This window comes from Thunnus albacares, chromosome 17 (genome assembly GCF_914725855.1).
Source record: "Thunnus albacares chromosome 17, fThuAlb1.1, whole genome shotgun sequence".
In the NCBI taxonomy this organism is placed as follows: Eukaryota; Metazoa; Chordata; class Actinopteri; order Scombriformes; family Scombridae; genus Thunnus; species Thunnus albacares.
In genome coordinates this window covers 16324519-16341765 of record NC_058122.1, presented here as the reverse complement: position 1 = coordinate 16341765, position 17247 = coordinate 16324519, and the positions used below count along the sequence as shown (strand labels likewise).

Below are 17247 nucleotides of genomic sequence, written 5' to 3'. Positions count from 1 at the left end.
TGTAATGACTGCGTCACAAGAGAGAAACCCCTCTTCCTGACCCAGGCCCATAGTTGTGCTACCCTGGACAGAGCTACCATGCTGCTGCACTGGTGCAGAAGCTGGAGCCAGAACAAGGATCACAGCCAACAACTGAGGAGGTGGAACTACTGCTCTAACCCTGCACTAATGCGAAAAGTAAGGCTGTATGTGAGAGCAAGAGGAAGCACCATTTTGGGATTAGGGGATAGTACCCTTACTGGATGAACTGAAGTGGTGATTGAATATATCCTGCTGAGATACAAATGGAAAACGGAAAGTCTTGGGATAAATGTATCTGAAAAATGAGAAGACATACAGGATGTGTGCCAGGTAGGAGAGAGGTGTGTTAGTCCTCTCTTGGGTGTGTGCATTCCAACCCATCCATTGATGGCCATGCTGGAAATGCTCAACTTTTTAGCAACAGTGAAGAACCGAGTGCACTTTTAAGTGTTACACTATTTTGACCCTCTTGACAAAATACAGTAGAGACTGTTATTTAGTAGACATAGTTTTTTTGTCTTATTAGCGGTTTAGAGTGGTAACTGCTGATTTCAAGAATTATGAAGATTGTGTGCAAATGGGAGTTTGTCAGCAATAAGCAAATGCAATCTGGTCTGATTTGCACAAAACTATACAGTACTAATGGCTATAGTCAATACATGTAAACATTATTTGCTTTATTAACATAACAACTATGTTGTATCTCTCCTCTCTTAGCAAATGTTGTATCTGTATTTTGCCCATTCATTTAAAATTGTTATGGAGTTTGTGACTAAATGTATTATACAAGCTTCCTATTGTACATGACGTATAGAAAGAGAAAGCCAGGCTGTGCATGTGTGAATGTGTTGATTTGTAGGTTTGAAAATGTTCATGGGACGTGTGGCAGTATTCACGTCATGCTAACATTAGAAAGCCCTTGCTCTTTTTGTAACTTTTATTCCTCTCCCACAGAGCTGAACTCTGTCCAGCAGCTCTATCTAGCTCTAGCCAGGATGCTAACCAGTCCCAGGTGCTGTCAGAGCTAGGCTAACACAGTAGGCCCACCTAGACTGCGAGGCCTTGGATTTCACCTCAAACCGCAGGCAGCTCTAACTCAAAGATCCAAACTATACCATAAAAGTGCTGTGGCTAAATCGGGTTAGGCCTTGTGCAAGCACGTTCTGTCATGCATTATAAATCTATCTGCGTTTCTATCATGCACTATGAATCTCAATCACATTTATAAGTTATATGGACTGAAGTTGTTTGTTCTTGTTAAGTCCTCTGTAAGCTTTGAACAAAAGAGATTGCTCAATGCTTCCTGCCAATCAATGGGGCAGTAAATACAAGATTAACATGACGAAGCCAAACCTGAAACCAGGCAGGCTCTTTCAAACCTAGATATATTTGTTGTCTTTTGTAAATCCTGTTCTAGCTGAACCAGTACAGAGTTAAGATTTTGCCTGTACTTCCTGTATTACCCACAATACTTCCTGTTTCTGTTTGAGGTGTAGTGTATGTGTCTGGTTGATAAAACTTAAGATGCAGAACTAACCTGACTTATCTTTTGAGTTGTTGAAATGAATTCTGTCCACATTTTTTATGTTATTTGCTGCTGAAAAGAGTTGAAAAATCCATACAGCTGCTATTTTCCATGCTCTTATTCTCCACTGCTGATGCCATTGTGTCTTAACAGTCTGTCAGGTGTGGGTATTCAGCCATGCAGGCAAATGTGGTGTGCACATTGCCTGCATGGCTATTTGCCAGCAGTGTGTGAGGGCAGTGTGGTTGCAGACACGGGCAGGTGAGGGGAGGGGTGCAGTGGCTACGTGCCTGCAAAATGGTTTTAGAGGGGCCAGGCTGAGGGGACTACGAGACGAGGAGAGGAGGAGGAGGAGGAGGGAGGGATGTACTACGATAAAGCTCCTATACAAAACACAAGACACTGCCACCATGCTCTGCATATAGATATGCCATACACATTATGCACAAGTGCATACCAAGAACAAGCTAAATGACACGTAATCCCTTCCATATCACATCCATCACAGCGCTTCCTGTCTGCACACACTCGTATAAACTCCCCTCCACCTCACCTACAACCTTCTTGAGCACCTTCCAGCCCTTATCTCTCCTTCCTCCCACATTCGTCTTCTCGAGTTAAAGCTGCCACCTTCCATGAAACCAGTGTTTCTAGATAGCAGCTAAAACGCCTTGATGACATCATTGTTTATCGCCCCCATTACCCAAAATCCTGTTCGGCGGTGTCATTATCTCACCTGGCATAAGACCTCTGATTTGTTGCCTGTGCTCCCTGCCACTCCCTCCATCCCCCATTAAAATACACCAGCATGTACGTACACACACATGCAAACACACACATTGCCACCTCTACCCTGGAGTCTGAGCCAAAGCCTGCAGCAGGCAGCGCTGTGAGAACATGTCCCCACACATCCACTTTCTTGGAGGCCATTTTAACTTGTTTAGCTTGTCTAAGCCTGAACAGAGAAGACAGAACAAAGCTGTGCTGCATTTATCTTTCAATATCATTTTACATCAGTAACACCATGCAAAGAAATGCACAGAGAATGGTACACATTTCCCTGACTTCAGCTTTAACACAACAAGACTAGGTCAAAACCTATGCTGGACAGTGTATGAAACCCTAGAGGGCTTTTAATTTGAAGCAACAGATACAGGAAGTGGCGACACTCAGCCGAGGCGACTGTCACTCAGTCAGTCACTCAGTGACAGACTTTTGCGTTTATAGGGCTGGTCCCGCCGTTGCAGTCCAGCCAAAAATTATGTCACAGTGCAAAGTAGATCCCACCCCCCAGCTGCAACACTACAGCTCTTGGCCTGTATTGGAGGCATAGACGCACATCAATGGTAAAAACCCTTGAAGACAGACACAGAAATATACCCCTCTCTCCCCCAAAAAGAATATAATTGAATCATTGCAAGAGACAGATGTCTATTCCAACATAATGAAGTCATTCCCTTCGTTTTTTAATGCCTTTCTCTCCTAGCCCAAGCTTTATCACTTCATCTTAAATGTTTGATGAATCCACTGGGTTTTTATCTCTCCAGCCTTTTGTTGCTGCATTGCAGGGTCAGCCACAGGCTAACTGATGTCATCTGATTGTGAAGGTTGATTTTTTTGTAGTGTCTCTATCAGTAGTCATCTTATTCAGCTACTGTTTGCTTTTCAACCCACACAGAGACGAGATCCTTGTCAGCACTCACACATGACATCATGAGTGAGAGGCAGCTCATTATGGTGTGAGTATTTGAGGGAGTAGGCCTATGTTATTTGTGTGTAGGAAAGAAAGAGAAGCACAGAGAAAAAGAATCAGGAGTGAGGTAGAGCACGCAGTAGGCCATGAGTTGTGGGGAAATGAATCCTAAGCTCCCTTTTAAAGCTACGTCCTGTGGAGAGGAGCCCTATAGAGAGTGAGGTAGAGCCCTTTGGTGCCCTCTGTCATCTCTTTCTCAACACAGATCCATCCTTAACCCTTAACAAACACATGGATATGTGTAATCATGCCAACCACATTAAAAGGATGTGGCGCTAAAAATAACTTATTAGAGTGTAACACCAACATTAAAGAAATGTTTGTACATGCAGGCATATACAGACCTTGTTTCACATAAGGATAAATAAAGATTTTAATTCAACTGTGAATTTTACTGTAGGTTTACTGTTAAATATACGTTTATATTGTGGTAATATAGTATCTAAATAAATGACATCAGTTGTCTTTATCCAGACAGCCCGTATGGCTTTAATAATACTGTTATCTACAGTCTTACATTATATGTGTCACATGCTGTCTGTGTTGATTAGTGAGCGATGAGTGAGTGTTTGTGTGAGTAACCAAGGAAGAATTGGAAAGAACATGAAAAACAAGTATTGTTACTTGTCTGTCACTTGTCTGGGACTTTTACATTTAAAAAAAGAAAGAACAATAAAGCACTTCCGTTTATACACCCTTGGCAAACATCCATACATCTCACAGAGAGTGTTTGGTTACCGAGGCTGCATGGTGTTCAAGTGATCAGTGAGTGTGTGTGTGTGTGAGAGAGAGAGAGAGATAGAGAGAGAGAGACGAAGACAGAAATATTGCATTAAATTTGTATGTAAAATGGTTAAATGTAAAACCACAAAGAGTATGAGGATGTGTTGCAAGGAAGATATTATCATTCCTGTGGATAAATATGTGTGTACGTTTCTGTGTGTGTATCCTGTCTGATGTCATGCAGGTGCAGGGTAGAAAGCAAATGAGGGAGGAGGTGAAGTTCTGCACAGCGTTCGTTTTGCGAGAAGGCAGTGGGTGGTAGGGGTGGAAGTGCAGTAGAGATAATCCCCGGCTTTTGCCCTAAGTCCTGTGCACGCTGGGCAGATCAGGGACTGAGGGAGGAGTGGTGCTACCCCGTGGCAGTCACCCAGCCCCGAGCCTTCCACCTGACCAGCCTGGCAGGCCTGCAGCCTGCAGGCCTGGAGACTCAGCCTTCAACTTTGATCAGTAGCTGCTGAACAGTTACGGCTAAGTCTGGCTGAACAGACTTTGAGCCTGCTGTTGGCGTGACTGTGTCCTAAACTGCCCCTTGACCACTCAGCATTAGCATTCTCTAAATTTTCTCTCGCATGCAGAGCCTCCGTTTCCTGATCACCTCAAACGCTTCATCACACCCCACATTTTAAGTTTCACACTATTTGCAAATGAATGATTTAAGGTGTGTGATAGCTATTGTTGTTACTGAGTGAGGATGAAGTGTCCTGTGTATCAATAAGCAGGGACAGAGGAGGTCAGTGGGTTAATGCGTTCAGTATGGCTATGTGTTTGGCCCTGAGGAGAGATGAAGTTGAGAGGTTAACCCAGGAGTCAAAAGGTCAGGTTACCCCAGAGCACTATTGCAGGCCGAACCCCAATTCAGCTGGAGACCCTGAGGAGAGACCCCTTCAACCCACACATCACCCTGCATGCAGTTGGGAGCACCAGCTGTGAAGGGGAGCAACGGAGGGAAGGAGGGAGGGAGAGGTAGATGGAGCTCAGCTGACAGGATGTGCTCCAATCCCATGACACTCTTTCACTCCCATCCATCCATCCCACTCTCTGCGTTTGTTATCAATCATACTACGCACTTTCTATATTCATTTAGAGCTATTTCCCCCCAAACAGCAACATTTTAACATTTTTATGTAGTCTTATATGGCAGCTATAAATTATGCCTTTAAATGGCTTTAAATTACAACAATTTCTGAATAAGTTCTGGATGTGAAACCAAAAAAACATTGTGGTGTCACAGTTAATCGGTCCCCCCAGTGGCAATAAACTGTGTCTTTTCCTCAGCCAGTTGCAGCCTCTCGGTAACCCCACCACCACCACTGTCATTATGGCCATCACAAGAGCTCTAATCATGTGAAAAGTGAAGCTTGGCTCCAGCTGCAAAGCCACAGCTTCACACCCATGTCCATCGGCTCGCTGAGGGACTCCAACATGCCCTCGTTGTAAACACATAAACAACAGTCTCAGCATAGCTGGTCAGGGTGAATTCTTTGGATAGCTAGGCTGACAGTTTTCACTTCCCTGTTTCTAGTACACTGAACAACTTCCTCCCTTGCTTTCCTTCTCTCAGGGGAGTTCCCAGGTGTTTTAGATGATGCAGGGGGCTGAAATGTGAGAAGACTGTATCAAAACAGGAAGAGACAGCTTGACATGACTGAGGGGCATTTAATCTGATTCTCAGTATGCACAATGAGCCCAGGGTTGGGATCAGATTCGATTTGAGTAAGGTCTCTTAGGTGTAGTCTTTAAGAGGCAATAAGTATGCTGCTTTCTCACAGCACAGAAAACCTGAAAATGAAAAGTTCAGTTAGAAACTACGTACACTAATTGTGATTTCTAATTAGACCAGAGAACATTTGCATTGTGTCCCATGAGAAAAAGTGCCTGATGCCAATGGGTGCCAAATTACATTCACCTGCGAAAATGACAATGCCATTCACATTTCTTCAGATGTAGATGGGACTATTCCCTAATGGCCATTCTCAGGAGGATTGGTGGTGGGAATGCTTTTTATCCGCCAGTGAGCACAATGAAACTTTTCACATCCACATTCACAGAAAGAGGTGAACCATACCACACAAGCATTTCCTAAAAAGTTCAATTAAATCAAACCTAATACAAGCACACAATCGGAACTACAAAAACACATTGTTTGCTCCTGCATCTCAAGCTGAAAACAAAAAACAGAGTCAACAGCAGCCTCACCAGATTTTCAGAAGAGGCTGGGAGGCACACAGTCCCTGGTCATGCTCTCCCACACAATCACATCCCCAGAGAGAGGATACATGTAACCAACTGCTGGAAAAAGTTGCACAGTCTTGACTTAGTCACATCAGGCACCCACCCTTAAACACCACTCAACAATTGATGTGTGTTCATACAGGCCCCAGAAAATCAAAACGTGCCTCAGCATATGAGTGTGTTACACAAAATATCCATATTCATAGAGTCTGGCCTTTTGGACTGAAAAGGGGGTTTTTAGCACTCCACTTTACCTGATCATGTTGTATTATGTGTCATACCTTGCCACTGACAGACGCTACTGCTGCACTTTACTCCCAAACCCTCACTAACTGGACAAAGGCCAGTGCAATGCTTTCCTTCATCCAAATAAAATTCCCTTAAATGAGTGACTTCATGTTTGTTTCTGAACACACTGAAAGTAAACTCCAGGGAGTAGCTGAGCTCAATTACTGTGTTGTTTTAGCAAATGGACTTTCTGAGTCGTGTCCAGACACTTTTGCGCTGCTAAAATGCACAGAGCTTAAAGTCTAGAAATACTGCACAGATGTTTTGAAAATGGCCATAAAATGATTCATGATTTGATAGGTTTCGAAATTAGCATCATCGTTTGGGGGACATTAAAGTGTCACCATTGAAGAAACAATACTGTAAACCTTGCACTCCTCACTCCCGCTACGGGAACATTCTGGATTCTTTACATGAAATATAAGTTTTTAAGTTTCATATAAGTTTTTCATTTTAAAGGCAACTCCACCTGCATTCGTCTCTGGGTTTTTCAAATGGAAACATCCTCTCAGCCGTTAGCAAAAAGCATTGACATGGGTTAGAGTGCTGACGCCCCCTCCCACCCCTACACCACACGCACACACAGAAGCAGTTTGCTGACAGTGTCTTCCTAAAATACTTGTTCACTGTAAGTGAAAAATTGTACAAGTGATGTTGTAGCGCCTGTAGAGTCTGAGATGGTTATAAATGCACCTGACAGAGTGGAGGGACAGACAGCTGCTGAGTGCCGGGAGCTGTGGAGGACAGAGCCAGGAGCAGAGCCGGAGCTTCAGGATGAATAACAGCCACGAGTCACACCAGATTCTGTTCTGATCCAGAGCCATTTACTGGCGGGAGGAGAGCTCAGAGTTTATTTTTTAAAGTTTGTGAATGTGCTGTCTGTGTGTGTCTATGTGTCTGTTAACACGTTTAGCAGAGCAGCAGCAACAGTGAGTGCTCAGTCTGTCTCCGTGGCTACTGGCTAGGGGGTTTATATCGGTTTATATGAAGCAGCGTTAGCATGCAGAAACCTACGTCAAGTCACGTGGGAGAAAGTTTTTAGAAGGGCTTGGGAAAATAGCATTTTGAAGCTAAAACATACGTACTGACCAAAATTTGAATTTTCTGATTTGAATACATACAGAATACTAATGCGAAGCTACTGAATGATATAAAAACCTCAGAAATAATATACCTGCACTTCAACTATAACCTGATTTAAAATCAATAAACACCTTGAAACATTTTCCTGTTTTTCTCCACAAAATATAAAAAAAACATCACATCACATCACAGAACATTTGTGCTGTTTATCCCATTCATGTACCTTGAACAACTATTGGGACCTGGGCATGAATGCAACTAAACCTACCTGTACCATTTTTGGGATACTGAAATATAACCAGATGAAAACAGATATTAGAATTTTCACATTATCATTACAAATTATTTTTAATTTAGAAGTAGAAAATGAGAAAAGTCAAATGTTAAAACATTAAAATACTGTCTTTGATGTGTATGTAAAAAGAACTTTATGTTAAGAGCCTATGGGCCTATCATATGTAAATATGATAATTACGTAATGTGCTGCTCATCTTACTCAATGTGCGCACCTGAAATGGATTATGTTTAAACATAATATACTCTAAATAATCATGAATGCTATTGACCCCAGAGCTTTCGAAGAAGTAGGAAGCATTTTGAATTTCTGGCGAGGACAGGAACACAGGGCTCACTGATAAGATCACACAACGTGGGCTACATTTCAAGCGGGATAAACATGAAGACAAAGCTGCCTTTGAAATACAAACACAAGTGAAGAAAAACACTGAGTCTGCAGTATTTTGATCATCCTCTATTTCAACATAAAAAGCAGGCCTAATTTTGTCTTGAATTCCTCAGATTTCTGCTCACAGGATGCACGCTGGATCTAACCTTTACCCTTTTTGGTATCATTATCAGCCATTTTCATCCTAAATAGAAACTCATTAAAATCTCACTGGAGTCATAGCAGCAGTTTCTGTGGCAGAATATTTAATTTAGCTTGTATTTTCCATGTATCATATGAACACTGGTTGATTGAAAGCATGCCATGGTCCCAGACAGAAGGTGGGAAAGGAGTAGATGGTGTCGATTTTTTCCATATCTTTATTCCATATCTCTGTTTTGTCCTTGGCTGTGCGCAAATATGGCTGTCGAACAGTTATCCAGGTGTAGATACATGTGGAACAGGGGCAAAGCAGCTAAACCAGACGTGCGGTGCTGAGGGCCTCACTGGCTGTGTAAACATGGCCTGACTACCCTCAGAGCTGATGGCTATCGACCAGCACAGACCCAGGAATGACAGGTCTTATCTGGAACTGGGATTGGCTGCAAGATCCATGTCTATATGTGCATTTGTATAATACCTACAGTATGTTTTAGGTATTCTCTGTTCAAATCTAAAGAGAAACGGTTTAAGACTTTGTGCAGGAAGATGTTGGAGAAACATCCAAGTTGCATACAATGCGGCTGCAGAGGTGACACACCAGCACCATCTTGTTTGTGCTATCATTGTGATAGATAGCTGTGCGAGTTCACGATGTTCCTCACCCGTCTGCAAGCTCTACACATTGGGAGACGAAATTCAAGTGCTGCATGTAAAAAGGAACTTTGTGAGCATGGGTCAAGAGGTCACCCCTTTCCCTGACCAAGAGGATTCTTGTAGTGTGTGAGGCAGCAGAACTGTCAGATCTGTCAGGGGAAAATAATGAGACCCTGATATACAGTGTAATTACACAGCTGAAGTACCTTACAACTTTCATACAAAAAGGCAAATAAAATGAGTTGACCCTTGGCACAATATCATCAGTCAACATCAACAGCCTGATATGTTGGGCATTAGTGAAACTGAGATATACTTTGCAATGAGTCATAGTGGTGCAAGAGGCAGCACTGAAATCCTGGGTTGTTTCCCGCCATCATACAATTTATGGTATTTCCCTTGTGTGCAAGCAGAGTGCTGCTATGGTTCCACCTGCTTTTTCAGGAGGTAACATCAGTTTTTGATTTTGAAAACAACATTTTTGATTATAGTAATTTTAAAGGGAGGATTTTTCTGCACATTGTCCAGAGAGGCAGATAAGACTACCCAGAGACAAAGACGTTAAAGTTATGAAAAAATAAAGTGATTAAAATCTATGAGCATAGAGGGTTTATGAAATTGTTTTTATGTGAATGTATCACATGTGAAACAGTCAGCATTTTAGTTGTCACAGATGTACATATTTGTTTTTTTTATTGACATTTCACTACACGCTTTTTATAGGGGTTGTTCTTAAGAGAACCTAAAAAAAATCAGTTTTTATATTTTAAAAGCATTTAATACAAACTTTTAAGTATGTAGTCAATAGTATGTAATACTTTTTCAGAACCTTTCATATCATTGGATGCATGCATACTACTACAAATAATGTGGCCAACTAATTGTGACATTTCTTTCTGACAGTTTCACATGAAGACATTATTTATCCCTGCAGTTGACAGGTTGTCACCCTCTGTCTAAATTCACCAGAGGCATAATGAGACATCTCTATCCCTAGGTAAACTCTGGAGTATGCCCAGACCTTCAATGAGGAAGACAAGTGTCAGTCTGACCTTTGACTTGACCTTTCTTTCACAGAGAGAAGAAATGAATAACACTTTTGGGGAAAACGTACCACTAAAAACTTTAGTGTCTTCCATTTAAATCTAGTCCTTCCTCTTTTCCAATCAGTAAAGGTCACACCATTAAAGCTGCTGCACTGAATCACTCTCTGTTGGAATTTTTTTTTTTTTTCTGATTTCATAGTGAAAAAAGAAAGAAAATAAAAATAATTTGTCATAATTTTTCCCATCGGACAGATTTGGCTGCGGGGCTAGTCGGCAAAAGTTCAAACGTGGTGTTCAGCGGGCTGGGAGTGACGTTCTCACCGAGCGGGGACAGAGTGTTTGAGGTGGTCTCTCAGCTGGAATTCTGAATCCAGGAGTGAAATGGCCTGTCAGAGTGATGTATGATGTAAAGGGGACAGAGGGCTGGCATCCTAGACTTGAGAACTTCTACCAAGATTGTTTTATGTCTTTTTTTCATGTGAAGCACTTGGTGCATGTAATTTCTTTGTTGTAAAGCACCTTGAGCTGCTCCTGTATGAAAGGTGCCATACAAATAAAATGCATGATTATTATTATTATTATTATTATTATTATTATTATTATTATTATTATTATTATTATTATTATTATTATTATTATTACTTCATTTCATGCAGACAGGCAGGAAGCACACATGCAAGTAAATTCTCCTTTTAATTATGATACTTGCATAAAGGATGCAATAGGAGGCAATAGTGTAACAACGATGCTTTAAACTGATGCTGAACTTCCAAAGTGTAAGGAAGTGTACTGCTAATCAGCCCTGACAGTATGTCATTAAAAAGCACTCTTCCATTCATTGTGTGACCTTATAAACATAAAAACCAAATGGCAAATGAATTAATCAGAGATAAAATGTTCATGACCACTGGCCTCACATTTGATGATGTACTCTACAGTTCCTCTGTCTATAAATATTTCTTTTCTTGTAATCAGTTCTCCAGAGACCAGACATGAAGAGAAAGGGAAATGCCCTCGCTCATAAGGTAAAGCTCATATCATTCAGCTTTGCCATAATTGAAAGTAAACCCACATTGCCCCCCACCTCACCACCTCTCTCACTCTCACTTTCATTACAACCTCTTGGCTCCTCTGCTCTGCCATGATTTCAATCTTGGACTAACCCCCTCTATCCCGCCCAACCCCACCCCCCAAAACTCTCCCACACCCCCTTGCCCCCGCCCCACGCCTTGCCACTGCCTCTCTGCATTGATGCTGATAATTACCACTGAATGGATCTGCAGATTCCCATGGATGTCAGTGGAGCCTTTGGCCTGTTCTGTCGCTTCCCTCCTCCTCCTCCTCCTCCTCCTCCTCCTCCTCATCCTCTCCTGCTTCCCGAGTCTCCCCTTCCACTTCTCAATGGGGATTAAGAGCAAGGGAGAGAGGAGAGGGATGGAGAGGGTGAGAGAGGGTGCTTGCCCAGACTGAGGGATGCTTTGCCATGCAACTGCCTCATCTATGTCATCTTGCCAATCAAGGCTGTCACCATGCATAAACCACAAATGTTGCTACGTGTTTTATGATTTTTGGGAAGTTCATAAACTTAATGTCACTATCAATTTGCTGTTAGTGTATTGATAAAGTTCTTACTTGGGAAAATATGATCATAATAAACTCAAGGTAAATCCCATGACACATTAGAAAGTGAAATCCTGTTGGAAAATAGGTTACCTCTATAAAGAACAATTGTGGAAAATAGAGAGAAAAGGGAAAGTAGTGGATTCCCACCATTTCTCCTGTGCAAGCAGAGCTGAGTGGGATCGACGTCATGGTCACTGGGAGCCCACGCACCCTCAGCATGCCAGAGGTAACCGATACCCAGTCAGTGCTCATCCAAGCTAGAAAACCCACTAAAGCTATGTTTTCTTCCAAGGAAGTCCAAGGAGGGGCCAACCCGGCAGCCGGCACACCACAGTTAATCACATCACACCACAGGGAACAGCAAGAAAGAGAAAGCATGAAAACTGCAGAGAGGGCCACTTTAAAGTGGGTAAGAGACTTGGCGTGATGGATAAGATAAAGACAGAATGCTGTATGGGAAGAGCAAGAGGAGAAAGTTATCTTATTTTGTCTATTAAAAGTATGTACGAGCACTAGCATACATCATACATGACTCTTTAATGCAATATGTAACATTCAACATGAAAGGTGGACGTTTTCCAAGATCATGTGGTAATTGTGTCATTTTTTCTTCGGATGCAGCTCCAATTTGAGGAAATGGTTTGGAGTCTGCTTAAAGGCGTCTATGCTGCAGGAGTGTTTGGAACCAACAAGGTTTGGCTCCGGGCTGCATGTCAACCTCACAAATTATCCTCATTAACGACAATTCCAAGGGGATATGGCCATTTGTATGTGTGTGATACTCTGGTGTAGAGGGCCTGTAATAGTCCTGGATGCATACCAGCATGAAAAGTGGCATTTATTAGTCAGGGTCACAGGTTGTACCGCACTGATAGGCAGCCAATAGCAACTCCTCTGGCTCTGATACTGTGGGAGAACCCTGGATTTGTTTCTTGACGTCATGTACCAATGAGGGGAAGAACATCCCAATTGCGGCCTATTTTCAAATTGTGAAGAAAGTAAGAGGAAAGTAGGAATTAGAAAGAAGCGACATGTCATGCTTCTATTTGTTTTGTTCAGTATTTTTTAAAAAGCAGAGGAGACATACAAGTATGCTAAAAAGAAATTGTATGGATAAGGGTGAAAATAAAATGCAACTAAGGGTGAACTGAACAAGAGTGAATCCTCTGCACTGACACAGTGTCTTCATCAATTAAAGAAAATGAATCAAGACTTGTGTGCTGTGCATGAAACACACACACACACACGCTCCCTCCTTGAATCTAATGAGAGAGAAAGTGAGACAAAAAGAAACTTGCACCAAAACTTGGCAGAGGCTCAAGTGAGAGCTCAGCAGTCGACACAAAGCTCATGTCTGACATTAAAGGTTTGTGGCTTGACAATTCCTGCTGGAATACTTTCCTTATTCCGGAAAGTTACATCAACACTCCCTATAGAGGAGAGGTGGAATGAGGAGGGAAGCCACCAAGACAGTGTCCCTCATCCCTCCCCTTCTTTCCGTCTCCCTCTATCATTTCCCAAGATTGTTTACCACAGGCACAAGAGCAATGCTGCCTGAGCTCATTATGGACAGCCAAGTCGCAATATACTGCCAAGTCCTGCCCCACTGCCTGGGCCTAGCTCTGTTGTCTTGGTAACCCAGCATCCAAGAACATGGACGGGGTGGGGGGTGGGGGGTGGGGGTGCTGGTGCTGGTGGTGATGTGTTGAGGGGGGGTCGCATGATGTCATCCTGTGGCATGGAGGGGGCCAATCAAACCCTGAGAAAATTATGTCACCTTTTGTTGAGCTGGTCCATTCAGGGCTATAGAAGTGCAGTGAATTGAGAGCTGCAGAGAGGTCATTTTTCCCCTGCGCTGTGTATGTGTGTGAGAAAAAGCGGGGGAGAAAAAAAAGGGGAGGCAGGCAAGCAGGGAAGTGCATTGTGAACATGCTAATGTTGTTGACCGTAAGCAAGGCCATAAAGATGTCATGAAGCTCAACTTCCAAAACATCAGCGCCGGGGCCTTCACACCGCTTTTCTTTTTCAGCGTTGACCCTGTCCCCTGCAAATTTGATTCTTAATATGATCCCTATGATGCTTTGAACAACTTGTCAGAACATTGTCAAGCGCCAGAATAAGCGCATGAACGCACTGCAACGAAGCCCAGCCTGGTAGGCTTTGTTTTATCGCTGAGAGAAAGACAACAATAAGCAACCCCTTGAGGAATAATTACCCCCTTGGCAACTCTGCTAGCCCACAATCCTGCACCCATGTCCCATCCCTTGCAGGGATGTAGCTTTCCCCCCTTGAGCCAAACCTTATTGAATCACAGCTGAAATTGACAGTGAAAGACAGTTGAATAGGAAGTCACTGCTGAATTGTTAAGCTCACTTAAAATAATTGAAAACAATAAATGCATTTATAGTGTTCCCTGAAATGTCATTCTTCAGATGAGGCGGAGCTTCAGGGATTTTTATGAAAACTCCATTGAATGTGACCCACATTAACCTCGACTCTGACATTAAGCACTTCTCAGTCATGCATACAAGGTTTACAGAAACTCAGCAGGCCAACACATTTTTCCATTATGTCATCTTTATCAGGAAAACTCTCATTTCTAGAAAAGTAACTATAAAAGTAAATTCTAAATAAATGTGTTTTTTCACAATACATTTTATATCACTTCAAATTTGGCCTATTATCCACACAGGTATTAGTGAAGTAAAACCCTGGGATTTCCAATAACTGCTTAGTTTATCATCATTTAAATTTCACATTTTTCCATTTTCACTTTAAACTTCACTTTTACTCTGCCTCTTGTTGAGTAGAAAAAGAGTGATGCAACTCCAGATAGTCCTCAGAAAGTAGCAGATTGGCACATAAACAGACTGGTAATGAGGCCAACATGCCTAACAATAACAATGGACACACATATGCACACACGCATAACGAACATTGTGAAAGCATCTTATCAGTTATTAATCTTAACAGACAGGAGTTTGGTTATGCTTTTTTTTATTTTTGCAAACATGGTTTCATAGTTATGGAGCTATAAATCATAAGGAGATTAAGTGTCTTGACAGGTTTGTTAACTAACATAAACACAGGTTGCCAATGTGTTACAATGAAATGTAGTGTCAATAGAGAAGTTTTTTTGGTTTGCATTCATCAGCAACTTGGTGACAATGGCTTCTTTGTGATCACAATTAGAATATCAAATGTCAAATGATGAAGTTACATTTCCTGTGTCTGAGTAATCCTTCTGAGGAAGCTTGATCACATGTGTTTCAATTCATTTTAACAATAGAAAACATTTATCGCGCTCTTTGTTAGATAAACTGTGTATATGCTGTACTTTGCAATCAAATTGGTGTTAGTGCTGACCTCAGTCTGTAAAACTAGTACTAAAAATGAAAATAACCTCTAATTATTTTCCGTTTACAGTTCCAGCACTTGTTGATACTGTATCCAGAATAACATAGTAAATGTCACAACTACAGCGTAAGAGCAACAATGTGAATAAACACTGAATATCAAAAGCAGATGTATATATGGGAAAATATTAATCCAGGTTCAATTTAGAAAAAAGTCAAACAATTTGTAGATCCATTGTGGTAAATATACAAAATATGCATTGAGTTTCCTTTAGAGCACCTCTCCAGACAGGATTGACTGATCTGTTCCTTAATGTCTGAGCAGCAGAACACACTCAACTGTCCTTCTGAGTTCAGCTTCTCCAAGTCCAAGTTGCTGGCGCTGGATCCTGAGAGTGAGATTGTCAGTGATGGAGCTCAGGCTGTCAGCAGCCATGCCAGGAGCAAACATCTGCTGCAGGGGGATGCTGGTCCACAGTCCAAACCACGATTTAGTATGATCCTAGAAACATAATACAGAAACTAATGATTGACTGAGTCCAAAAAACACTTGAAGCTTGAACACCGACACATGTTTCTCATACCCATACTAAAGAAAATTAGAGGTTTATTATCTCTGACCATTTTTTTTTTTTTTTTTTTTAAGTTAAGAGCGACGGTTGAACCAAGTAACTTTGAATAACCAGCAGAACATTTTTGGCTGCTTTCACAAACTCCACACAAAAAGGGCTTGAGGATTCAAACTGGCATAAAGAAGTTACAGATGAACAACGCAGACCCTCATCCACAGCTGAAATTATCATATCATGAGTTGTGGCAAAAACCAGGCTGTGTGTGTTGCTTCAAGCCATGTGGATACAAATCACCAGGCCCGCTTACAGTGCAGCTGCAACTAGCAACTTTTCAGGCCAGAAACAAAATTAAGATGTAACTGCTTGTACCATTTCAGGCCAAAAAAGTCCTGATTAGAAAGATATGTCTTATTTCAATGATTAAGGAAATTAATTACTTGTGAACAGTTGTGGGAAAAAATACATGAGAAAACTGTTCTATATGAGAACAACAGCTGGATGAATGTTTTGCTTTCTTATGACAGCAGTGCTAATCAGTGTACAACATCTGCTTTTGTAACAACAAAGTCTGAACATCCCGAAGTGAGGTAATGCAGGTAGGTGGCCCCTTGACAACCCCGGCTCTGCTTTACCTGTGCTTGCATATAACCTCCCACAAAATGACATTACGTTGTCTGCCTCCACACACCAGTGCACTAAACCCTGTGGTTGCCATGGCAGCGAAGTGGCAGGACCGGCCTCTCCCGCTTGTTCTTTGCCCGGGGTAGGAACGACGTGTCAGAGGATAAGTAGTCATCCATCAATGTTTCTCATCTTCTTTATGCCTGTCTGCACCTCTGAGCTGGTTTACCTGTGAGGAGTCACGTTCCACCAGCGCACAGGATGTGGCCTCACTCTCGTCCTCTTTCTTCATCTCCCTCCTCCTTCACCGCCCTCTCCTTCCCCTGGGCCTCAGACATCATCACTGCTTTCCAGCTTGCTTCACCTAACCTAAGCTACTACCACTCTGTTGCTCTTAACACGTGCTCTGACTCTATACTTTCATTTCAGAATCTACGCTTTTTCCAGCCTCACTTCTCAATAATCTTCCTTTTACTTCTCTATCTCTCCCTTTTGTGCTGCATTCTGGCTTTTCCCTTCCCACGTTTCTCTCCTATGCCTCACCTTGGAGCAGAGCCAGTGGAACAGCATCAGCACACAGAACCAGGTCCCAACCTGCCTCTCAGTCTCAGCCTGCCTGTGTACGCCTGTCTGTGCCTGGGGCTGCGACTGAGGCCGGCCCCTATCACCCTCCCTCATCAGCACATCTACTGTACCTGTCTGCTGGCACCCTGCCATCCACACACACAGTTCCCCTTCATTTACTGAGAGCACCAGGTACGAGGAAAAAAAAAAAGAAGATAATGTACGCCTAAAATCTATAGAAAAAGACTACTCATGTTGGGGTCAAGCATGTTTGACCTCCATTGAGAACACCCGCGGCCA

General features: G+C 42.3%; 1 long non-coding RNA gene across 1 annotated transcript in view; it reads right to left on the bottom strand.

Annotated features, from left to right (window-relative positions):
* Positions 1 to 14391: 14391 nt before the first annotated feature.
* The window catches only part of LOC122967760, a 53266-nt gene continuing 50410 nt past the window's right edge, over positions 14392 to 17247 (bottom strand). The window contains exon 4 of the long non-coding RNA XR_006398673.1: positions 14392 to 15692. This is a non-coding gene — a long non-coding RNA (uncharacterized LOC122967760). The remainder of the gene's footprint in view (positions 15693 to 17247) is intronic.